The 26,679-nt window shown below is 35.0% G+C and overlaps 1 protein-coding gene across 1 annotated transcript in view; it reads left to right on the top strand.

Moving 5' to 3' along the window:
* Positions 1-26,679, top strand: part of TENM3 (teneurin transmembrane protein 3) — a 1,268,339-nt gene that overhangs the window by 169,113 nt on the left and 1,072,547 nt on the right. The gene's annotated exons all lie outside the window — the stretch shown is intronic.

The raw sequence follows: 26,679 nt of genomic DNA, 5'->3' as shown, positions 1-26,679 counted from the left end.
GAGGAGGAGGAGAGAGACCACACCTACAGAAGGACTCTGAAATCTTCCCAGGTTTCTCTCCACAGCGAGAGGTTTTATTATTTAGCATTATTATCTTTTTCCTGTGTGTTTGTTAAATAGTTTTTATCTCTTTCACTTTCCTCCGAGGAAAATTTCTTTTTTTTTCTTGAACCTGGTTGGGGAGGGATGGTTGTAACCTGCCTTCTATCAGAGGATATTTTTCCTCCAGATTTGTCCAAACTGGCACACAAACCTACCCTTTGACATTGTGATAACAAGCTGGATTGGCAAAATGAAAGATAAGGTATCTATTTCCATTACATGGTAGTCATTCAAATTACATTTTTGAATACAGCAAGTTATTTATTAGTTAAATTATGGTCAGCATCTATTATTAAATATTGGTTTATATTTTTCTTGGAGTGTCTGATTACCACAGCTAGTAAAAACTGTGGAATTTTTTTTTAAGATTGGCTTACAGCTATTGACAGATGCTTTCTCTATGTTCTTCTCAATATACGTACACAGAAAAGGTGATGGTGCAGGAGATTTATACAATGTTATTGCAGCTCATTTCTTTTAGAACTCTGTTTTGTTGCTCTGTTAAAGATGCATTAACAGATGAAGACATTGCAAAATTGGAAATCAGAAATTATTAAACAACAACATCCAGTGGAATCAGCATTTTATTTGCCTATCCAAAGCAATCTTCTGCCCATTTATTTATATGTATAAACAGATCTATAATATGTTATACTTAGATCTGACCATATAGTAGAAAAATATTGTGTATTAAGAAATTCAAACAAAAAAAAAGTTGTTGTGTTTTGTTTGTACTACTCTTTCTGTGGAATCTGGGTGGATACAGAGGATTGGAAAGTACAATATGGAAATTAGTTTTGTCTCTGCTGATGACTCGGCTTTATTCCATGTGATTATTTTGCAGGCAGAGGTCACATTCACATTCATGCTCAACTCTGATCTTACTGTGGAAGTAGCAAGGTCAGGACCATAACCTATGGCATGAGAATGAATGGGGTGGGTGGCAGTGAAATCAAGTTAATAGATTGCTCATATTTAACCTCTCATATTTAATGGCCAGGTAGTCTAACTGTTTTATTAGATGGTACTTTCATGCCACAGATCTTAACATAATAGCTAGTTTTTCACAAAAGCGTAATGTGTGTGCCCAGATGTATTTTCCAGAGGGGTATCCAGTCTTGCTTCAAGTACAAGAAGAGTCAGAGAATCTAATTTTTCAGTGCTTTGATCCAATGGTCAACTATTTTTATTTTGAAGTTTATGCTTTACATTCAACTTCCAACCATCTGCAGCTAGATGTCTTGGTTAGAATTATTTCTGTTCAAGCCTTGAAATCTTTAGTATTATAAGCACAAAGCCAGATAATCACCGTTCTGTTGTCTCTTAAGCCAGCTGTTATCTTTTAATTTCATTCAATATCTCTGACTTCCCTGCAAACAACTGGAATTAGTGGCCAGCAACATACGGTAACACATCAGCAGTTCCTGGGGCTTTATGTTCATATGGTGACACATCAGCAGTTCATGTGGGCTTCTGTCTGACATGGAGACTCCAGCCTGGTGTCTCCAGAAGACTTCACTTCTGTATCTCTTCCTCCTCTTCCAGTGAAGTCAGAATGCGACAGCAGTCAGATCCCAACCTAAAAATTATTTCCCCAAGAGCATAGGGAAGTGTACCACTTATGCTGACTCTTGCAGAAAGCATTTTGTTTCTGATCACACTAGTATTGTGGCTAGTGGTATCAGTGCTTTCTGTGCAGGGTTGTCTAAGTAATTGAGGCTGTATTACCAGGGCTTATGTTTCCAAGAAAACAGTTTTACCTTAAATGTGTTAAAATCCTCTTCGACGTATAGGCAGTATTTATTTGTTTAAGAAAGAAAACAATGTATTTGTGGGTTTTAATAATATGAATAAGTTAGCTCTTTAATATTTCCTTTCTCTCATTCTAAGGCATTTTTTTTCCATCCTCAATTGCTTTTGTGAGTTTTTTTCTATTTAACTAGATATAAGATACTAATACTGTTATGCATACAGTATTGTTGTGTTAGTGTCACAAATATTATGTGCTGATTAAGTCTAAGCATATCCTTTTTTATATATGTTTTTAAAAATGCCCCTTTTTGCCACAATGTCATGTACGCTGATTTGCCTTAGTCTGAATCAGAAAATGACTGCTTTCCAGGGCGTGCGCCTGGAAATTATTGTACTTAATATGCATTCTGTATATTCTTTGCTAATAATTTCTTGTTCATCATTTATTTTAATCATTCATTACTTCTTTTCTAGTCTGCTTCAAATATCGTATTTCATAACAAGTTATTGATGAAAAATGCATATAGCATTGCCTAGTTCTGGTAATTTAATTATGATTTAATCCCACAGAAGCTGGTTAAAGATGTTGATCTTCATGATGACAACTCTGATTTGACATCTGTCAGTACTGAATTCATTCCATGCTTATACTGCTCAGTGTTGGTTTGTTTCCATGATTAATATTATTATGTGCTATCCTAACAAAGAGTTATTGTATGAAGCTGGCTTCATCAAAAAGATCTGGGATTAAAAAAATAAAAATCCCTTTATAATATAGTTATCTATAATTATCTATAGAAAACCTTCTGCAAGCCATGCCAGGACTTTCTATTATGCCAATAACATTTATAAAATACAACCTGGAGATCCATGAGACTGGATGTGATTCGTCATCTTTTAATTTTTTTTCATCTGTATTGCTTTTAAAAAAATCAACATGACTTTAAAGAAAGGAAATAGAAATCAGATGTTGGAAGTTCATTTGATGCGCTTAGTGGTGTTTTTCTTGTTTCTGTGGTATGCAGTGTACCACTGATTTTTCCAAAACATAAATTCAGAGAAGGCGAAATGCAATGTTTTTTCTGTAAAAATATGTACTAAACAAAATTGATGTCCACATTCATAATTTTGCCAGAAATGTTTATGCATTTATCCACTGAATGCAGAAGCTTGACCTTCTGAGCTATCTCACAAACAAAAAGCAACTTCTCTGTGGAGGGCTTGAAGAGATCCCTTCATAATCAATATTCAGTTACAAGTACAACTTGCAAGAATTTGGCAAATGATCTCAGCTAATGAGAAAATTGTGTTCTGCTTGTGTATATTGTGAAAGTAGAAAAATTGGCTCAATTTGCTCAGTAAATTATTCATTGGAAGTTACTCATTCATCACTAACAAAAATGCTGTCTTCAAATGTTTCATCTATTTGGTGTTTCATATGCAAGGAAAACTGATTTTACAATCTGTCATTCCTACAGCTGTTCTAGAGAAATAGAGAAATCTTTATTCTCACAGCAAAAGGAAGCCTCTCTTCTTCCATCTCAGAAATAAAAAAAAAAAATATTCCAGATGTAACATACCTAGGCTTTTTTGGGGGGAAGAATCCAGTGAAGAATCTGTCAATGCAAGACTAGAAACCAGGAAAGTCCCTTACAGAAAATACTGATATATGGTGTCTCTTCCCAGTATTTTAACTTGTTTGTTCTCATTTAGTGATGTCTTGACTTGCATCAGAAGAGGACTTCCATGATTGTGAAATCTGGAACTTCTCCAAAGGGATCAAATATGACTGGAAAAGTGGTTGACAGGAGCTGATCCATGTTATATATGCTGCAGCTTCCTGATGACTTACTAAGCCGAGAAAAAAAAATAGGCAAATAGAATAAAATAGAGAAAATAAACTCATACTTGGAGCAGTTTGCATATCTAGTGTGAAGATGGAACTGTTAGGGGAAGGAAGCAGGATGGACAAAAAGTGCAGGAAAACAGAGTGTTTACATATTTCCTTTTATGTGTTTACAGAGTATCCTAGAACATTTTCTTAAAAATACAGAATTTACACCAAAACATTTTCAAGAATCTTTGTGTAACTAATGCCTGAACTGCAGAGCTAAACAGTGTGCAGATAGAGAAATGACAAATGTTGCACAAATGGATATCCTCAATACCAAATAGCACATATATTTTCATGGTGTTGTTTTGAAGCTTCCTGTGTTAATTTTATTATGTCAAATTACTAGTGAATCAGTGGCAATTTTATGTGCATCACAACAAAAAAGGACGTTTATTTCTTTGAAATATACCATGTTTCTAATTAAGATGATAGTAAAATAAGAAAATCAACGCATTGATGCATATCTTAATTTTAACTTGCTATAATAAGATATTCAAATAATTCACCAGTGCACTCAACATTTGAGTATACTAATGGTAACCTGTATCACTACCTGTTTCTCTAAGTCAGGATGTCTGACTTAGAAAATTTCTATGTGATCCAAACCATTTGCTTGCATGGATGTTCTATTACATACAAAAATTAAAAAAAAAAAAAGTGGCCTACTTTGATGAACATGATGCTATTAATAGGCTTTTTACATTTTGAGGAAGTGGTGGTCCATTAAAATCTTGACACTGCCAGGGAGTTAAAGAATTCACAAGGTATGTAAGCAATTTGAAAATTAAAAACATCTTCAGTTTTAGATCAATCCTTACCATTAACTATTTAGAAAGATCATACTTGCTGAGTGCCTTACCAGTTCTTATTATTTGGACCTCAAAAATGGTAAAATACATTCACTTTCAGAGTGGGACAATTACTTGAAGTAAGCAGGTCTCAAATTCCATTTGACATGAATATTTATTTAAATATGAAGTATTCAGAAACAATAAGGGATATAAATGGTAGAGAATCAGAAGCAACACCACTACTTTCTTGTGTTCATCATTTAATATTAATTCTGTATAGAAAAGCTTTAAACTCTTTAAAAATCAAAAATAGAAAAAAAAGTTTCAATTTTTAACTTTCATGCATTTATCTTTTTGATAAGAAGGGATTGACTGATAGATGCATCCTTTTATGCATTACTTTTTTTTAGTCTGAAGGTCAGAGTGAAGCAGTTAGGCTGAAGTAAAAGACAGAAAGTTAACTAGCAATAATTTTCAGGAACCAATTTATTATAATAGAACAAGATAGGAGTGGTTATGAGATATTGAAGGTAATAAATGAAAGGCTTCATCTGAAGACTCATGAAACTATATTTCCAATGTCAGAACCCAGAAACCTGGAAGATACTCCTTCTTCAGAAGGAAAGTAAGATGGTTCTGATTCCAAGATTAAAAAATTGTCTTAGAGCGTAAATCGTACTTGAATGTGACTAGTGAGAGAAGAGCTTAATATGCCAGTTGGTTATCTCTTACTGCTAAAGTAAGCACTGTAATGGAGATGTTTAGTTAGGGAGGCTTCTCTTTCTTCTGTCATCTATGTAGATATTGTTATGCTAAAGCTTTACTAATATAAGACCGAATTGGAAAGAGAAGCTAAAATTGAAATACATCTAAATGAATGCTTTTTGATACAGATTTTGTAATATCTTATAAAATTTGATGTATTTTTCATATAAAAATATTTATCAACTTATCCTTTCATTGAGTATTTGGGAAATACTACTTTTTTGCTAAATATCTCCAGAATTTTATATTACTATTTTGATATGTAATAAATTAAATTTGATGATCAAATAATAACCATTTAGTCATAATGTTCTGCATTTTTTGGAAAAATATTAAAGACAAGTGAGACTGAAGTTATGTGTTAAATAAATATCTTATTTTGGTTAGCTTTTAAAATCTGCATCTAGCAAGTAAATATTTGAGAGTGTTCAGCTTTGGAGATATTCAAAACACAACTGTGCAGAGCCTTGTGCGTCTGCTTTAGCTGACCATACATTAAGTAAGAAGGTTGGTCTAGGTGATCTCCAGATTCCACCTTTCCAGTCTCAATGATTTCGTGATTTTATGATTTTTTATTTCAGTTTAACTCTCAAATGCTTGGTTGCTCTTACAGATTTAACTACATTATTAGACCATTTTGAAACATAGTTTGGTTTCTATCATAACAGAATTCTTAAATAAGGAAAAAGAAAGCTGTAAAGCACATTTTCTCCTTTCAGAAATCTGGTGAGAGCAGGTTTGAGGACTACTTTAAAGAAAAGCTATTCCCCAGATTTCGGGTCAAATCAATACAGTGGTAATAATTAATGCTATAACAATAGTGTGATAGTACAAATGTACACAAAATGAATGCTCACAGTATCCTGACTGAAGCAAAGAAGTCTGCTTTTTGTAGCTATTTCTGCTTAGAGTGAAAAAAATTGGTATTACTCTTAGTTATTACAGATGAAAATAAGTATTTTCCACATCCATGATTTTCCCCGATTTTCATCAATTGTTTCAAGTATTTGTCGTTGCTGTACTTCTAGCATTTCTTTTAGAATAACACTATAAATGCAAATCATATTAACACGTAATATTAAGTGACTATTAGTATACATTCACAGAAAAGCAATGGTCCTGTGCTGTGTGATAAAGTGTGTAACCACAAACAGTTTCAATCAGAGGGAAGCAACTGGGGAAAAGTACATTAGGAGCCTGAATAAAAAAGCTGTTCACAATCAGTTACAGCTGAGTGCAACAAAAATTATTTTCTGGGGATCAAAGGAAATTAATGATTGACCAGTGTAACCAGAACATCCCACAGCATGTTGAATATTTAATGCCATGCTACTTCTGCCCAAAACAATCTGAGGTTTGGCATATATCCACCAAAATAGCTCTTCGCTAATTAATTTGCCATGTCATTTTGCATAAAAATAGTAATTAATACTAGTCACCATGCGCTATCGTGAACTTTTTTCAGTTAAAGATTCAATCTCAGTAGTATCGAAAGCTTGATGAAATGGTCATGTTTTATTATTCTTTGAGAAGAACATACACATTGAAAAAGGTATTGCAGTCAGAAGGAAGGATATATCAAAGTTTATAGACCAAATATATTTGAGGTTGTTCAAGGTCAATGAATTTTTCCCTCCACTTGCTTGAAATTATGAGTAATAGAATATGAACAACGAGTACTCCAGCTGAAATGAACTACAGTGATGTGTAACGCTATATTTAGCTGTCTTTTAAACTGTTGCAGTCTCATTTAACAGGCTCCAAATTAAACCTGCATTCTCCACCATTTTAGAGGGAACATTTAGCCTGAGGTTTTGCAAATTGATTTGAAGAATTTCCAGTAATTATTACTTGAGATGCAGAAAGAATGCAATCTTTGAAGAAGCACTTAGGGTAACCATTGCAAGAAGTGGTCTTGAATAAATAAAAAAGAAGTATTGTTACAAAACTTGGAGCTTGCCTTGTGGAAAAAAAAGAAAAGAGTATTGCTATATAGAAGAAGTGGGTTTGGGTCATTTTCCTAATCTCTTTATCCCCCAGACAGATGTTTTTAAGTGCAGTAAAACACAATTTATTCTGAGCAATTGTGCAATACCAAACCCCAGGAACTGCAATGCTACAGTCAAAAAGCCTAGAGAGTCATTGAAAACTAACATTACTCTGTGAGAGTCTGCAATGAGCAGGAACAGCCTTGTAGCAGAAAAGTCAGAGACTGGCAGATCACTAGTAATTAAATTAATAGCATTGAGCCCAAGGCCATGTTTCTTCATCTTCTGTTTCTCATATTGCCTCTCATTTTTTTATGTGATAATCTTTTCATGTTTCTTACTCCTAATTAACACTTGTTAACACTTTTTTTTTTCCCTTTGGCTTCTTTTGCTTTTTTAATTCTTTCATACAGTTTTGGTTTCATTCTTCTTGGTGTGTGTGGCTTCCCTGTTGGCTTATCTCTCCATTCATTTTTTCTGGTCCTCCTATTACCCTCCTACCTTCATTGTTGCCTTCCCCATTTGCTTACTGCTTCCTTTCTTTCATTGTGCCACATGTCTGACTTCTTCTTTTACTGTAATGGTTTTCTGTCAGAAAGGACTTCTCCAGCACTTTTGAGAGTGCTTTCTGATTCCATGTGAACCATTTGAGTGATGTTAGTCAAAGAACTGGTTTTTTCCTTTTCCACCAAAAATTTTCAGGCCCTTTTCAAAACTGTGTAGTTCAATCTGCTCTAAGCACAAATTTTAGGACTGGAGCTGCAGTGAAATGTCATGACAGCAAGTTAAACAATAGCAATAATATTATATAAAGTGTGAATGGTATACAGTGTGTCTAAATCTCAGCAAAGTTCAGGATGTTTTTAGTAACTAGTAATCCACATGTGCATTCATCTGTACTGAATTTATAGGGGATAATGCAATGTACTATAGCTGAAGTTTTTCTAACCTAAACATGTTACCATGCAAACTCCCAATTTAAATTATTTTTTAGAGGTGGAATTGCTTTTTCTTCCGATGGTATCCCTTCATGACAGGGAGCGATGATCAACATATTTGAAAAATAGGACTTCTCACCCATAGCAACTCTTCAGGACAAGGTTGTGTAGTCTCAGCACATACCCTCTGCCATTGGACCATTTCTTTAAAAAAGACTAAGCAGTCTCAACCTTCTCGGGTTTCCTTTGTTGAGGAGTCCATTGGTGCAGGTATCTCAGGTGCAGCTGCAGTTCAGGCTGCAGGTTGAGCCCTGGGTGGTGATGGCTTGAGAGAAGAGGCCATGAACTGCTGGCCCTTTGCATCCCAAAGGCGGGGGACCAGCGACGCTGCCAGGTGGGCGCTGGCAGACACGGCAGGAGCCGAGGGCTGAGCAGAGAGAACCAGATCTTCGTGCCCTTGGACTGGGAAGGTTTAAAAGGCCTTTGTTCGGGGTTCCTCCTCGGAGGCTCCAGCTCGGGCTGTTCCTTTGTTATTGCGCCGTGAGTAAATGGCTTTATGGACTGGGACATCTGAACCCCTGCCATGGGAAACCGGGGATCGATCCGGTAAGAAAACCTGGTCTGACTCTGGGTGGGATGGGCGGGGAGGCAAGCAGGAACCCCTCAGCTCACTGGAGCCGCTGCTGTGAGGTGGGATCGGCCCCAGCCGTGGAAGTTTCTGATGATGGGAGTATGACCGAGAGAGAGCCTCGTGAATGGTCAGACTGGGAATTTTCCTTAACACCCCCCCTTACCATTGAGGTAAAAACGTTAGTAGGTCCTGACTTCTAGAAATAGTGGTGGTAGCAGGAGGTTTTTTGTTGTTTTTTGGGGGGGTTGTTTGTTTGTTGGTTTGGTTTGGTTGTTTTGTTTTGTTCTGTTGGGGTTAACTCTGGGGTTTTTGGGGTTGTTTTTTATTGTTTGGTTTTTGGTTTGTTTTTTTTTTTTTGAGAAATCTGCAGGTAAATGTTCCAAGTGCTGGATTTGATTCTCACGGTGTGAGAAGTTTTTCAGTAGGCAGGATGTCCTGGTTTAAAAGCCATGGGATAACAGGAATTCTGTTGGAGCTCTGGTTTTAAACAGAATTTTTTTTAAGGAAAGGTAAATTGTGATGCTCTCATATCAGAATTTGGACAGCAAGCAATATAGGGAACATTTGTTCTTTCTTTTTTTACGCTGTTGTCAGAATGTTTTGCACAGGAGTATGATATTGTGAAATGCAATGTTACAGAGAGAGTGACAAAGAAATTTCTGTTAGAACTTGTTATAAGCCCTCTGTTTTGGGAATATAAAGGAAATAAAGAAAGAAGACCTGTCTTTATGAGTCAGAGGATGAGACCAGCCATGAAAAAAAGAAATGCAATCACTGCATGAGTTGAGAAAGAATATCCACTGCTAACAGAGAGAAAAGAAATCTGTGCATTAACAAAGAATATTTAAAAAAAAAACAAAAAGTGAAATATTTTCAGTTGGAAATCAGCAGTAAGTTTCTAATCTCTGAGGAGGTCTAGAAATTGCTTTCCATGAAGGTAGGGTAGCTAGAAATGAAGATGAACATGAGTTTGATTTATAAACTCTGGCTGCTTTTTATCGCAGTCAATAAACTAGTGATCTCTTTAGAGCTTCCTATGAAACTAATGTAGAGGTGGCCAGTTAATAAGAATTATTCATGTTTCCATTCCCATTATTCTCGGTTATTCACATTTTACTTTAATTCTTACAGTTTACTTTTGGAGAAGCTCTCGTCTCACTCCGTTTTCTTGAAGCCTTAATACCATGACATAAAATCAATGGATATACATTCCCTCTAAACTTAAGAGCACATTTTACCATGAGAGGGAAGATGTGTGCTAACGTCCTTACAAAAAGTTCCATGGGTGAGGGTATGGGTGTTAATGTCCCTGAAATGGGTCTTAATGTCTACTAACTCTGGGAAGCAGGTTTGTTGCAGGGCACAGACAGCTTGGCTCGTGAAACGGGCAAGGGTCTGCACAAGCCTGAACTTCTGAACTTTGGGGTAAAATGACGAGTTCAAGGGGTAATATGTGATAGGCGGTTCGGGAAGTCTGCACCTTCCTGGTACCCCAGCCAATGGGGAAGGGAAGGGGGCAACATGCGGCCAGGAGTTTGGGATAAAAGGAGACTGCCCCCTCCAAAACCTTGAGAGAGAAAACTTTACAGGTGTGTGCTCTAGTGGACTCTCTCCCTTTATTCAAATAAAGTTGCAGGACTCCTCTGACTCCTTTATGGGCACTGGCTTTTCATAGTGTGATTTTCCATACAACCACTTGGATCAGGTTAGTAAGAAGCAGTTTGTTTCATCTTACTCCATGACTGGATGCTTTGCAATGGCAACAGCCTTCTAGTTCCTGATAGTACAGGGAAAGAAAAAAGCCAGATTTTCATATCTCTGTTATAAAATGTCACTTTACCACAGCTTGGATTGTCAGGACAATGTGATGTTTGGTTGTTTGTGGTTTTTTTTTTTTTTAAAGAGACTTTTTTTTTAAAATTTGGTTGATTAATTATGTCATAGTGCATTATGAGAGTACTTTATTCCTGACTAAGCTACATTCTTACTGAGCCTTTTTACAAGTTTTACTTGGTGTAAAGCATGATTTAGATTCCATAGCAACGTAACTATTGGGGAAAAATTGCTTTCTGTAGGTTAAAAGTGAGTTTACAAATATCTATCAAGAAAGAAACTTTTAAGTAAACTTGCAAGTGAATTGATACAGTTATAGTTTTATGCTGAACTAATAGAACAGTTGGCAACCTGTGATTTAAATACTAGTACTGATACTAAATTATTTTTCTTTTATGAAAAAGAATAAATGGAATGAAATCCACTAAAATATAGATGCCAAATACACTTGTTAATAAAAAGATATGAAGAAAATTATCATCTTAATGATTCAAACACAAGTGGCTTTATAGAATTATTTGGGTTGGAAAAGACCTATGACAATCAAATCCAGCTGTAACTCAGCACTGCCAAGCCCACCACTAAAGCATGTCCCTAAGTGCCACATCCACACATCTTATCTGTAGTTCCCCAGATCCTCTTTCAACCCCTTTTGTAGACAGGTATTTAAATAGGTGGATTAGTGAAGCGAAAGAAAATTTAGTGGAAAAAGAGCATTTATTTTTTTAAATGTGTATGGAGAAATTTGCATATAAAATAATAAAGAATCATTTGTAAAATAACATTTTCTTCCAAAGGATTATATTTCTTCACAAAAGATTAACAATTTAAATAATAGTTTAACTGGTCCTGAGAAAAAAACTCTATTCCTTACCAGTCACTACAGGCTATTTTTTTAGACTTTCTATGATCTAAAATGATTGATAGGAATGGCTCAAAATCAGAGCAGCTCTCATGGCTATGAATCTTATATGCTACTTTGCCATTCATTCTGTTACTAACATACTAAGATCTGTTGCTGTAGAACTTTCGTGGCATTTTCTTGGTTTTGGAGTAAGTTATTTGGTGTCTTTTTGAGAGTAAGAGGGCAGTTTAAAAACACATCTGCATTTTCAGACACCGAAATTAAATTTTCCAATTCAGACTCTAGCTTTAAACTCCTTTTGCATACTTTAAACTTTTTGCTTGATTGGTTTTTTCTTTGTTAAAGAAAATAATTGTCTTAGAAAGGAAGTGGAATATGTCCATGCAGGAAGAGCCCAGTTTCACTCCTAAGAGGAATTGAAATCAAAAAGTAGGAAATTAATTCCAATATTAAAATTTTCTCCTATGTCTAGCATCTACCCGTCCTGTAGTATAATATTGAAATGTTTAGGTAGACATATATTCAAAGCCTCCATGGTCTAGAAAAATAAATTATACTTAGGTAGATTTTCTTCTAAAATGTATTTCCTATTCTCATTGAAATGCATCCAGTGTTTTTAAAATACCTCTTTTGCTTATGTTCATTATTGAAAAATGCTTCATATTTTTCTTAGTCTTGCATATATTTTATGTCGTATGTGCTCGCATGGTTCATTTAGACCTCAGAATAACTTCCAAGCAACTATAATATAGCTGAAATGTGCCATTTTCCACAGCTCATATTTATAAGGTGGATCATTCTTTTTTGTTTATATTGCATTGCCCTGTAAAGAATCCATGATTCCCTCGAAAATAATGACATTCTATAAAGGCAACAAATGTTTATTTGGAGGAGAATTTATTTTCTTTTCTTTCCTGTTTCTGAGTCTCTAGGGTATATTCAGTTCATATTTTCAGTATTTTTCCTCTCAAACACAAGCATCTTTATTTACTTATATTTTTGCAAAAATGAAGGTGACAGGTAGATCAAGGAGAGATGTTTGTGAGAAAGCAAAGCATTATTAATCTTCTGAAAAAATATGAAAGTTTCCTAAAGTGTCGCAGCTTGCCATAATCAAGTATCAAACAAATAAAAAGCTGTGAATAATATTATTGAAATGTATTGTTTTGACTTCAGCTATAACTGTGACAAAAGGTTTGTAGTCCTTTGCCTCAGACAGTGGAAGTAATAGGTGACAAAATGTATCTGACCTCACATCCTTTGCTGCTTCTACCAAGAAATTGGTGTCCAGAAGAATTGCTTACTGGGGGAAAAAATACTCCTAATCTTGCTAATGCTTTAATTTTTTTTTTTCCTGGTAAATGTTGGTGTGAGATAGTTTATAAACATTAATTTAGTATTTGTCTCCCTGCACAGCCAACATTAAGCCTCACTAAATATGCAGTATGAAACCTGGAATACATAAAACAGTATACACACAAGTATGCTATTTATTTTATAATAGAAGAACATTAATGGGTTTACTTAGAGTATACTCACAGTTTCACTCATGGCTGAAAGTTTGATTCATGACTACTCTTCATCAAAGCAACTTAGATCAGTTTGTATGCTTTTAGTTCAGAAGGAAGTCACATCAAAATGAAGGCACCAAAGCATAAAATAGGATTCATTAGTACAGGCTCAACACAGAGGTCAGAAAAGCTAAACAGCATCATACACTGCACTGGTCTGTAGAGACACCCGCTGAGAAATTACAACAGAAGTGTAATATAGGCATTACCAAGATGTTTAAATGTTTCAATATCAATGTTTCTACATATCTTTAAAGGTATACATCTTGACATATGAATTTCCTTAAGCCCTCTGGCTTAAAGTCTGGCCCATTTATGATCTGGTAACAGGAAGGAAAGGACTGTCTTGTCCTTAATAGTCCTCAGTACTGACACTTCCATTGGAAGAAGTACCATGATTGTGCAAAACAGTCTCCAAGGCACTTACAGATCTTCTCTGGTGGCCCTGGCATGTGGAGAGGATAGATGCTTCACTTCCCCATAGTGTTTATTAGCACAGTTTAAAAGCATGGTTTCCACGACAACTACCTGAGTCTGAAATGGAGAGCTGAAGGGAGATTATAACTTTTGAATCCTTCTTTCACCTCTGCTTTGAGAACAGGCTTGCACATGTTGCCCTTTGCTTATCATTACTCCAAACAAGCGTTTGCAGATTAAAGCAATATTAGCTAGTCTAAAAAACTAATTTTGCTTTCTTATAGAAGGAAAAGACAAGATAGCTGCCCAAAATTTAATTTTTTTCTCTATATGCAGTGCTCAAAGTGAAAGAAAAACTGTGGAAAAATGACCCTATAAATAACTACAGCTAAACAGAAGGAAGATCTTGCTGAGCTCAGTGGGAGCGCTGAGGTATGGAGTCCTGCCTCACATCTATCATTTAGTTCTGAAACCTTCCCTCACCTGAGAGGCAGCAGTTTCCTCTCATAATGGCAAGATTTCACTTACAAACTCAGCAATATCTTGCTACTCTGACAGAGAAGACCTCTCAGCTTCCACAGCCATCTGAGCTGTGGGAATTGGATGACCCTGGGAGATCAATCTTTCCTGAATGGCATGACCCGCAGGCTCCCCATGAGCTCAGAACTCAGGCGGATCTTGCATTCTGCAATATTTTGCACCGACAATGGCAGCTGGATCACAGGTCAAGAAGGAAGGTTTCTTCCCCTTTTGTTCTTTTCCTTCTTGGCTCCTGTCTGCTACGTTAGCAAGAATCAGCCAACTAATTTGAAGTAGCTTCCTCCTACTTCTGTAATGAGCTTCAAAGCTATCCATGGTGCTTAGAGCAGTTGAATGGAAGCAGAAATGGGGGAGCTCAGAGGGAGACAGCACTGTTTTTAATTGAACCAGTGGTGTTTGTAGAACATAGTGAAAAGGTACAGAAAAAGCAAGTGATGCCCCAATAATAATAGTATATATATGTGTAATAAAGCTCTCATTTTCCTTAGAGTGTCAGCCATCCAAACTTAAATCTGAATTACGGTGTTATGGTCTGTAGACTAAATGTTTTTATAAAAAAGACAGTAAATGTTTAACAGTCTGTTCAGGGGTTTGGATTGTACCAAAGTTGTGAACAGTCCCTTTCTTTGCGTTCTTCAACTACAAACCGACCAGACCAAGAGGGCTTCCTGAAGATTGTCTGTCTTACATTAAGTTTTCGATATTTGATAAAGAATTTAATTTCTGCAGGCTACTGACTGTACTTCTTTGTAGTTATCAAAATTCTTCAATAGGTACTAAAACTGATGCATGCATTTAATGTTTTTGGCTTTAATGGGTGTGTTTAAATAACTTAAATCCATCACCAGAAAGCAGTGAAGGGATATATTGTAAACATACCTTATGTCTAACTGAAGACTCATTATCATGGCTACAGTGCAGTGAAAACATCACAGCATAAGAAAAAGCCAAACCCAGACTTGTGCAGATCTAGAATCATTATCAACTGAAAAGCATGCCTCTAACTCTATTGACTTCAAAATATTTTTTAAAACTAATTAGAAAAAGATGCTTGATAAATCAGTACAGGAATAACTATTGCCCCTGTTTTGTTATGAAATGACACAATATATTTTTGCATCATTGCAAGATAAATTCATTTTTTATTTTATTTACTCTCTTTAAAGTCAGGAACCCTCATTTAGAAATCTCTAATAACTAAGCATTCTGTGTGCATTTTGAGTTCTTATATCATATGCTATAACCATAGAATTTTTGCTTTAAATATACAACTTGAATACTGAGTGTTATTGGATGATTTAAATAAATAGATTAAAGTGTTTTAAGTGTTCTCTAATGGTGGAATAAGTAAAGTATGCCCTGCTTATTTTGTTTTTGGCTTTGCTGTGCTTGAAATCAGAAATTTTGCATAGTTCTTGTGAGGCTTCTTGTCCTGTAGTCATTAAGCATGAGCTTTTAAAAGGGGAAAAAAAATGTATTTCTATCTTCATTTCATGTTGGGTTCCTTGAAGCAAAAGTAGGATGTTGAATGAGAAGGAGAAAATTTGGTAGCCCTTTAGCTACCACCATGCTGTCCTATCCTTAAAGACATGTAGAAAAGCCTCCCACTTTGTGTGCCTTAATTGAGAAAGCCTTTCAGCTATCTAGGAGGAATTTTAATTTCTTCTAATTAAAAAAAAAAAAAAAAAAGCTTTATTGTAAAGAGCTTTTCAGTATTTGCTTAATATAAGTGGTGTTGATTTTTTTTTCAGAATAGTGTCTGTAAAACACAGAGAGGATTCTGAATTGTGCTTTCAGAGAGTCATGGCAGGCCTAGCTGGAATCTCTAAAGTAGAAATAACACAATATGGAAGAGGATAGGGAAAAGAACATGAGTTAACCAGAAGGTGAGTACATTTCAAGAATAAAACTGTAAGGAAGGTTTTACATGTAGATATTTACCCTGGGTAAATGAATGTCCAAAGCTTAGCATTTAGGTTCCTAAAAGGATATTGACCATTTATTCAGGAGAAAGAAATATATTCTTTGTTTCCAACTCATTTCAATTTCTTTATGCTTTAAAGGAAACTAGAAATGAAAACATTCCTGCAAAATAATAATTGATAATTAAATCTCCTGTTTTATCTTGAAACCAAAAACTGACACTGTAGTCTTGAGTTTCCCAGTGTGCATGCTTCCTCTTTTTGAGATTTTCATTAAAGTGTATTTTCACTTTTTCCATCCGTTTTGTACAGCAACAGAATTATGTAAATCAGCTCAAGAGATTTCACAGGATATCTAAATTGTTCTTTAGGAAGTATCTTTCATAGGCCTCTCTGGTCATTTTCTTTTCAGACTGTTGCTGAAAAGGTCTGCTTTCAGATAAAATCAATGCTTCCTTAAATTATTAAGGTTTTCAAATACTATATGAGAAATTTTGTATTTGGCTATTATTATTATTAATAATAATAATAATAGAAACAAGCCTCCCAATTTCTTGCTGTTCATGAAATTCACTTATTTTTTCCCTATATTATTAAAATATAGCATTTTAATACAGAAGTACAAGTTTATAACTAACTTAAACTAAAATTCAGCATTGCTTTGTAGAATTAATAAGGTATGTTTGGAAATTATCTTTCTTTCTCATCTGTTAACTTGAGGTGTTCGCAAATTCATTGCACTTCTGTGAACCTTTCCTTTAATGTTTACCTGCTTAGTCTTTTTAAGGTCTAGACGTTTGTTCCAGGGATTTATGATTCATATTTCTTCTGTCATGTTGTATTTTAGTACTTGCTATACAGGAATTGTCCTAAATACCAGGGCTAATTATCTGAAGTCATGTTAGAGAGTCTTGTTTGTTGAAATTCCCTGTTTCCTCCAATGCAGACATCCAACTGTCCTAATTTCAAAAAAAAACCACAAAATCCCAAAGACAAAATATTTTTTTTTAGAACTAAAAACCAGTAGCCTTCTAGAATTAGATGTCATAAATGACAGAATGATAAGGAAATTATTTGCTTGCATCTGAATATTTTTGTGTATAATAGTAATCTAAATTTGTAATGGAAAACTTTTCACAGTTGCTCTGTAACTTTTGTGTATTTTCAATGAAAATCAGATTTTCGGCCTCCAAGATCAGTCTAATGATGCAGATAAGCTACTGCAGACCAGTGGGACTTGTATCTATGTATCAGTAAATAATAATTTTATATTTGAACAGTTTATATAATAAGTTAAATTAACTATTGAGAGCAAATATAAATTACATTCTGATTTGTATTTTCTTTGTTTTCTGTGAAAGCTGTGAATTTTATATTGGAAGAAAAATAATACACGTTGCTTAGCCAGGATATCACAGGCTAAAACTCTAAAGAAAATCTTGTGGAACCCCACTGGCTTTAAACAATGTAACTACTGTTTGTTAAAGTCATTAGAATTAAGAATTGGTATCTTAGCTATATGTCAGGCCTCCTATAGGCCTATGACATTTAGAAGAAGTGTGTTGAAGAAGGTTGTAATGACTGCTGAAATAAAACCTCTGAGTGATAAATGAACAGATTGCTACTGTGAAAGTGTTTAAAGGTTTAGGACTCCTACTGATAAAATCACCAGAGAGAGTATGTAGAAAATTACTCTCTTCTCACCTTTAATTGCATTATTTAACTTGAACATTTTCTCCACTGAAGGGAGTGCAAATAATAAAACCTTTTCATTTACTATGCAAAGTCCTTTACAAACAAAGTATAGAGAGTATATGACTTAGGCTTGCTTTATTGAATCAAATAACTGGCCATCTATAATGAAGTTCATGGTGGAAAGGAAAATTGAAATTTAACTAAACCAACAGTGTGTTAGGACTTTGTCAAATGGAGATGTTGCATGTGTCTTCAGGTGGATACAAATGCAAAAATAAGCATTTCCTCCAGAGAAACAAAGTCTGTCTTACAGAATGAGCTGTCTAGTTCATTCGAACGCTAGAAGATGGTTCTGCTGAGAAAAGGACTGCAATTCTTAATGCCTTGTTTTCTACGTCATTGATGTTACTTTCTGTACACCAACTTTTTTTTTAAGTTTTATTGAATTATGAAGCTGCTTTTGACAGGAAATATTAATTGTGAAAGAATGTAAAATATTGTCAAGGAGAAACACACAACAACAGAAAAAGTATCCTTCCTATATGCCTTTAACCTTATTTATATCTTATCTTATTGATAGTAGACATAAACTGGAGGATATTTTTTAATTGGATGCAATTACTTCAGAGAAATAAGATTCAGTAATGATGCCTTTTAAGCTGGAGGAAACATCAAATTAGCTTGAATGCACTTTGCATTTTTCACATTTCCTCATACATGAACCTCATTCCATTATATAAATACTTGGAAACACTAGATGACGTACCTTACATGTGAAAATGTAGAAGTTCCTCTGTGACAAGCTCTATGAAAACACTTGGCACACATGTAGACAAATTAGTATTGCTTATAATTGAGAACATAGCTTACTTTTTCATTTCTTATGGGTATTGCATGGATTTCACTTTTATTTAATGGCTATTCAAGCTTAAGGTAAAAAAAAAAAAAAAGAAAAACCAGGAAAATGTCAGAAAAAATATTTGCTGGCTTTTTAAACTTTTTGTCAATAACTGTTTTTTGAATCTCAAATGAGAAACTGATAGGAGAGTACTTTGTCAGGAAACAGAAATTCTTATTGCATACAGAGGGGTGAAAATGGTTGCAAAATGTAACAATATATAGACAATTCTCCATAGATTGATTAGTCACATTTTTATGTGCTGTAGCTTGCACAGCACAGATTTGGTTTTGTTTATTTCTCTGTAGCTGGGATAAAATGGTACACTTAATCTTTCAAGTTATTGCTTCTCAATGTCACCATTTTTTCCATTATGTGATGTACAGTTGGTTCCATTTCATGACCAGATATTCTTGTTCTGATCATAAAAATTTCCAGAGATGATATTTTTGGAGTGAGATATGTTTGGCCATTTAGATAAATGACAGAAGTGTGAAAGAGAATGCTGTAGAATTAAATGCATCCAAAGAGAAATGTAGCATCAAAATCTTCATACTATGAATAAAACCAGAAAATGCCAATAACCCTGAAATCAAAGGGTGCTAATTCTAAAATGGACAAGATCACACATTGGTGAAATGCAAGAATTTTGTCTTTATTTTAAAAATGGTTTAAACATGGATATTCTTGTCTTATACTTGTTGAGACGTCAGTACCTCTTCTGCAGCTTCTGCTAGCCAAGATCCTATGTCTTAAAAGGGATCTAAAATTTCTAGGCTTTCTCAGAATTAAAAGTAAGCTGAATAGAAAAACTGTCTAGCTTCAAAACTTTTGAGAAATCTATTTTCTAAGAGAGTATGTATTATTTAATTTCATTTTATTGTGCTATTTAATTTCACAACCTGGTTTATATATTCTGTGTATCATCCAGCTTTATCTGTTCCAGTATGTCTGAATTACCCATTCCCTGTAAATTTGTCCAATAGAGGTAGAAAGGAAACTATGTGATTTGGTAATAGTTATATGAAGGGATCAGCAGAATTAAAGGATTTGACTTTTGATGATTTTACATAGATTTTTGTGTTCTAGTATATGCAAAGTTTTGGGTTTTTTTCATTCACTTAGAAAGATTATGCTTTCTATATTGGAAATATATATCTTGGCATGCTAACACTCAGCTTGCTGTTATTTCTTCATTACTCAACTAGGCACAACACCTGGGACAAATACACAAATCCAGTGTATTTCTTGTCATAGTTATGTTATTCTTAAGAAAGTGTTTATTTCTTAGTTTTATTTTGAAGACAGCTTGGCTCATAAGCCAAGATCCCAGATAAATTAAAAGTCTAGAGCAAAGCATGTGCCCTCCTTGCCCTGGTTCCACCACCAGCTGAGACAAGTCCTGTCTCTGTCTATGGAGCTGTGTTAGTAGAGGCTTTCACTAACAGTGAGGCTTGTTAGTGGGGCATGATACATGAAGATTGCTATCTGTAGTTGAGGGTAGGTGTCCAAATGTGCTGATGAACCCTAATAGGCTTTAATTTAATTTTATTGTGATATTTTAACCTTTTAATGAGTTAGTAATGCAACTTATATACTTGTTCTAGGTTTTTCCCCATGCAAAGACTAAATTACTGTTTATATACTCAAAGCAATTATAGATTACCCAGAGCTACCAAGAGCAGGGCCTCATTTTCCAGGCTTCTCTGTGAATTTACAGAGTAAATAGGTATTTTTGTCTCTGAAAGTTCCTGACAGAATGAACTATTTTTAATGGAGCTTCAAGACCTTTTCAGCAAATAGTGTGCTTTCTATGAGGAAAGTAATCCTTCAAATGCATACATTCTTTAAAAAATGTGCCAATTGATTTTATCCCGTAGTGTTATTTTCAAAGAAGGCCATTTTAGACAAGAATTGTGCAACTGGAGGCTAAAGGATAGAAAGAGACTGTAAATCTTCTCTAGTTACACAGCTTTGGATTTTTCCTGCTCAGAGAATATCTGGACACTAAAAATATATATTGTAGTTATCTCCATACAGACTTTAAAAACCTTCTTGTGTATTCTGGGTGCAATGGAAATGCACCCTGGAGACGCTTGGATTATGTAAACAGCTCCTTGTTTACAAAAGTTACAAAGCCATCAAAGTTTCTGGATGTTTGCAACATGTGTCATATCCGAATAAGGTAACTGGTCATCAGGATCCAAGATCTGAAGCCACCAATACTTTAAAGCACTGATCACACATTATTAATCTCTTTTCAACACCTGCATTTGCTTTACCTTTCCTTTCAGGATGACTTTTTGTAGCTCTTAGTAAGATGGTGAATGCAGATAGCATCTCTGATAAGTGAGAAAGGAAGCTTAGCTTTAAGTTGTTCTGCTTCTTTACATTATGTTGTCTCCCATGAGGGAACCAGAAGGAATAAAAGACCATTTTATACATGCTGATTTTGTCACTTGCAGAGGGGCCAACAAATCATATGATTTCTATAACTTAGTCTTTCTGTGTGATTCAGTGTAATTGACAGTGCCAGAAACTAGCCCTAAGCAAAAGAAATGCAACATAAAATCTGCTGTAAGCAAGTTAATCACAGTCTAAGTGATAGAAAGCTTGCACTTCATTTCTTTTCCAGGATACATTTGTAACAGAAAAATAATTCTCTTTTCTCTCAAAAGACTAGGAAGGCTGTCAGGCGCTTTGGGGCAATCGAAATAAATAGTTGATGCCTCCTGTAAATAAAGATATGAAATGTTTGTGTTTGTGAATGAAGGCCAGAGTAACCCCGTAAATTTGATATTCTAGACTTTGACTCATGGTCTTAGACCACTGACAAATGGGTCACTGCCCCAACTCTCTGCTCTTGCACTTCTCATGAAGGCACTTGCCTTAACATTCTGTGCTATAATTTAAAGCTACCTTGCTAGTACCATTTTTGAAGATATCTGCTTGAAAGATTGTTCTGCTCTTATTGCCTGGAAGCATATCTTTTTAATTAATATCTGTGTTGCTCAAGATTTTTATTAAGAAGGAAGTTTCTTGGACTTTATACAGCAGTGCCCCTGGGCTTGCTGTTCAAGAAAGCTGTTTAGACACATGTTTTTCTGGATATTTCACCATCCTACAATTAGATAATTCATATCCTTGCCAGTCCTTATTTATTCATCTTTCAACAATGTCTCTTTCTAGTGCATCTTACAAATATATTTTGCACTGGTAATGCTTTCCTTTAAATTTCAGAAAATGCGATTAATCGTTTCGTTAGCTGAGTTTTATTCTGTAGCACTTTCTTTGTTGTTTTTCCCTGCCTGCCCCTCGCCCCCCCAAGCTGTCCAAAGCCTCTGGACTCTTTTCCTTCAGATTCACTCTTTTCCTTCAGATCAAGACTTTGAGAGATCATCAAAAAGGTAGTTTCCAGTGGAAGACTCAGGAGCCAAGCATGTGACAAAATGGAAGTCTATGAAAACCATACTTTCTAAAATTAATACTTGCTGCGTATAGACCATGCATATCTTGCTAAGGAGGATGGTAAGAAACTGGAGAGCATATGTCTTATAAAAAAAGCCCTTTGCTAACAACCTATATCACCGTATTTTCATCTTTGTGAGACTACTAGCATTTTCCAAGCAGCAAGCACAACTACGCTATCACACAAATCCAAAAGATTTTCTTCGAATTTAAAAGCTTGAAAACTCCGTTTTTCTAGAGGATATTAAAAACTAGGATGGATAGCTGTATGTTTTTACATTTTTCCATGGTAAGTATTCTATAGCACTTCTTCACTTGGATTCATTCCCTTCCTCTTCAAAGACTATGTTCTTTGAATTAAACCTGTGGCTGGATAGACATTCAAACCAAATGGGGTACCTGTTTTCATTATACCATTGCAAATCATACCTTTTCAAGTCTCTGGTATCTGACCTTTTTTTTGTCTTCAGTGGAAATAAGGTCATGGTCCTAATTGTTTGCCTTTTAGTAGCTATTGCTTTTGCTTTGAAGCTTTGTTGTTACCGATACCATAAGAACTCATGAAGTAGTAGCTAATGAAAAAACAGTAAATATGTCATTAGTTTTAAGCCTATTATTGCGACCTTATCCTTTGCTGTGTTGAGAATTGAATAAGAACTTGTCATGCTGGTTTGGTGGGGTTTTTCCCTCCATATTTACAAATGTTTATCGCTTACATTTCATACCCGAAAGTTCAAGGTTGTTTTCCAGAGCAAACAGTCATAAACGTATGGATAGATTCACGTTTTCTTCTCTATGTCCTCATTAAAATCACTTTTTTTTTCCTCTTTCTTGCTTATTAGGATACAGCAGTTCTCAAAATTTTATGCTTCAGTTTTAAGGTTTTACTCTGTGTTTAAACCAATCAGATTACTTAAAACTATAAAATGCATCTGAATCACTTGTTATAAAAATGCAACTTTTAAAAGCATGTGCACACATATGCACACATCTCATGCAGTTGTAAATTGAGGAACAGCTTGAATTTCATCCAGCTGTCTAGACAGTTTAACCCTTTGGAGCTAAAAACTGTTTTATTGTTCTGCTCATACTTTTGTTCTTATTTCTTAATTAGTTTTGGTGTACTAATGGCTAGTGTTCAATAATCACAATTAGAGAAAAACTGAAAGCTGCTCCAGTGTCTCAATTCCACTTTTTCCATTGTGTGATTTAAGATTCATGTACCAACAGCCCTGGTCAGCCCTAGAGCCGGCATGCTCCATAGGTCCATGTAACCACACTGGACTTCATGAATTGCTGCAGATCAGAAGTGTTACAGAGTGGCAATAATTAATTTGGACATGGAGTTTACTGTTGTAATATTTACTTTGATCCAATTTCTGAACTTTTTTTTCAATATTTTTCATTTGGATACATTTTTTTCAGACTTTCCAGAGTTGGTAGGTTGAATGTAGATGTAGTGATATGTATGCTATATGTATATGTTCACTATGAGCCTCTTGAAACTGTTGGTGGGAATCCACTGACTTCAGTTCTAAAGTAGTATTTATATTTTAAACTGAGGAACAGTCTCATGTAAATGTACTACCAAATTCCTTCTAAAACTGGAGTATCTGTCAAATGACAGAAGATTACAAATCGATGGGATATTCCAAACCAAAGTCTGGAGATTGCTTGCCATATTTATTTCTGCAGTTAGATCAGAATTCATGTTTTAATCAACTTCAAGATACAAAACCATAACAAAAGATTCTGAAAGACTGATATTTCCAAGTCTGCTATAACACCCTAAATGAGGAGCTAACTAAATTTAGTATTTAACTCCTTTTTCTCAGTTCAGGGGTGGTAGACACTTTTTTTCATTGTATGAAGACAAAAATCCTTCCTCTGCACTTTGGTAGCAAAAGAGCTTTGTAGGCAGTCCTGTGCAGGGTTCAGTGAGTAATCCAATCTCAAAGTGATAAAGGCAAAGCACTCAATCTACAGGTCAAGATGCAACAGGAAAGGCTGTAGTTTAGCAAGAGTCTATAAAAGATAAAAGCCCTCTTTGACCACAGGCTACTTACATTGATTGGAATTCACCGCAGTCCCAGATAGGTTAAAAGATATATAGTTTAAGTGTAAGTAAATTGAACTTTTAGAACTTTATTAACTTTCTATATTCAAAATTTTATATCATGTTTTTTCTTTCTGCAAGTTTGTTTCCTCTTTTCAGCAACACGCTTTAATGTGAAGAAAGCTCCATACTTTGGGAACAGAACTTATATTTTTCTCTAAACAGTTGCTTTTTCTTCCTTGCCAAAGTAATATAAAAACATGGGGGCAGATTTTACTACTGTACTGCCTTTTCACTCAAACCTTTTATATTTGAAAGCTATATTTAACCCTTTGGATTTCATATTGGGTATTTTTCTCAGGTATCTGGGGATTTGTTTCCTCTGTTGGGATTAGTGAGTGCTGTAATAAAGCCATCAAAAATAACTTCTTAAGGAAGACAACAATAGTTCTTCTGTCTTCAGGCATAAAGAAGAATTGGATTTCAATACTTTTATCATTGCCCTTTAAAATTACCTTAACCTTAAAATATAATTTGATATCCTGACTACCTGAAATGAAGCTATCAGTGAAATTCTGCATTAACTTATATCTATATCTACATGACTGATAAGAGACTTCATGATTCTTTTACTAAAGTAATGGAGATGGAGTGTGAAAGGGGCTCAGAAAAGTTTTCTTGCTGTTCTCAAAAGCAGTAATGAAAAAAGGAAGTATTAAATTCAGGCTAAATCAGAGCAAAATGGCAATACAGCAATAAGAAACAAAAATGATAGCTTCAAGTTCAAAAGTTATGTTGTTACTAATATCTCCCTGCTATGATTCTTCTCCTCTGTCTGGATATTTATTGCTACTAGAACATAGTATCAAAATACTTAAAAGCTCCTGACAATGTATTGAATTAAGGAGGCAGACGAAAAGGTGTGGTGGGGATACCTATCACATGAGAAATCCAATACAGTTTTATTTCTGAAGCTTCCTGAGCAGTTACTATCTTGCACTGGACTGATATTAGTTCCTTTTACTAAGGTATTTTCTGTATCAAAAAATACATCAAAGCATCACAAAAGCTCCATGGAAATACTTTTGTAAGACTGCATACAGAAAGTTGTAATTTCAAATCTTTATTGCGTTCACTCTAAATAACAATGCATGTTACAGAAATTCACAGATTAGAAAACAATATCATAACTATAGTTGGCTGAGAGAACAAATAATCATAGTTAGCAGTTTTTACTAAATTTGGACTAAAGAAATATTTTTGCAAATTGTTACGGTTGTTTAATCCTATCCATAAAGCCCACAACTGTTTGTCTATAGAAAAAACATAGACAAGAAAGAAGCTAAATGTATCACTGACTTATATTGCAGCATGTAATTCAGTCTGTGCCTCTCCTTTAGACTGAAATCAATGACGGTCATGGCAGCTGTACAAAGCCAAGGTTAGCGTACACAGAAAGCTCTTGTTAATTTACTGTTCTTCAGTGTGTTGGCAAAATCTACAGTTTCCCTTCTGGCATCATGTAATACAAATAGAGGAATTAAGTGTAATTACATTACATTCTCTAATGATTAACTATTGCTGATGGATATTGCATGAACGTTTCCAGTGGTGTCTTTCTGCCTGAGGAAGTTAGTACAATCCTCTCCTACTTAGTACAAACTTAGAGAAATACTCCACATGACTACTTCAGGTTTACTCCCAAAGCAGTTGCACTTGGTCCCAAATAGCCTGTTGTGTACAACTTCTAAGCTTTTTATGGTGGGCTCTGGGATAGATAAATAGATAGATAGATAGATATGGAATTGTCATGGTTTAACCCTAGACAGTGACTAAATACCACATAGCTCCCTGCTGATTAGCACATTAGCACATTTATAACCCCCCCACACAGTGGGATGGAGAGGAGAATCAGGGATAAAAACCCTAAAATTCATGGATTGAGATAAGCACAGTTTAATCATTTAAAACTACTACTACTACTACTAATAATAATAATAATAAAAAGGAGAGGAAAAAAGAGAGAAAAGACAAGAAAAACCAAGTGATGCACAGTACAATTTCACACCACCCACTGACTGGTGTCCAGCAGGTCCTCAAGCTGTGACTGGCCCCTTTGAGTCCAGTTCAGGTCAGCTGTCCCTATATTGAATGGAAATAGAAAAGTCCTAGTCTTAGGACATGCAATACTTAACAATAACCAGAACATTTGTGGATAATCAACATTCTCATATTGAATCCAAAACACAGCATGTACTAGCTACATGAAGCTAGTACTACTAGCCTATAAGAAGAAAAATGAATTCTATCCCAGTGGAAACCAGGATAGGTGCATGCAGTTCAGGCACACTCAAGACTCTTTTCTGCAAATGGGGCAGTATGCACATGTAGGAGGCTGGAAAGGTACCAGCAGGTAGTCCTGATGGCCAGTTACAGCTAGGACTCAAGCATGAAATTTTGGTGTGGCTATTTTGAGGAAATGCTCACTCCCCTCTCCTAACACAAGACAGCTGTTAGGTAAGACAGACAGAATTTAGTAAATGGTAAAAGGTA

Source organism: Corvus brachyrhynchos, unplaced genomic scaffold (assembly GCF_000691975.1).
Source record: "Corvus brachyrhynchos isolate BGI_N302 unplaced genomic scaffold, ASM69197v1 scaffold17, whole genome shotgun sequence".
Taxonomy (NCBI): Eukaryota; Metazoa; Chordata; class Aves; order Passeriformes; family Corvidae; genus Corvus; species Corvus brachyrhynchos.
Note: the sequence above shows the minus strand (reverse complement) of the source record. Positions and strands in the feature narration are given on the sequence as shown.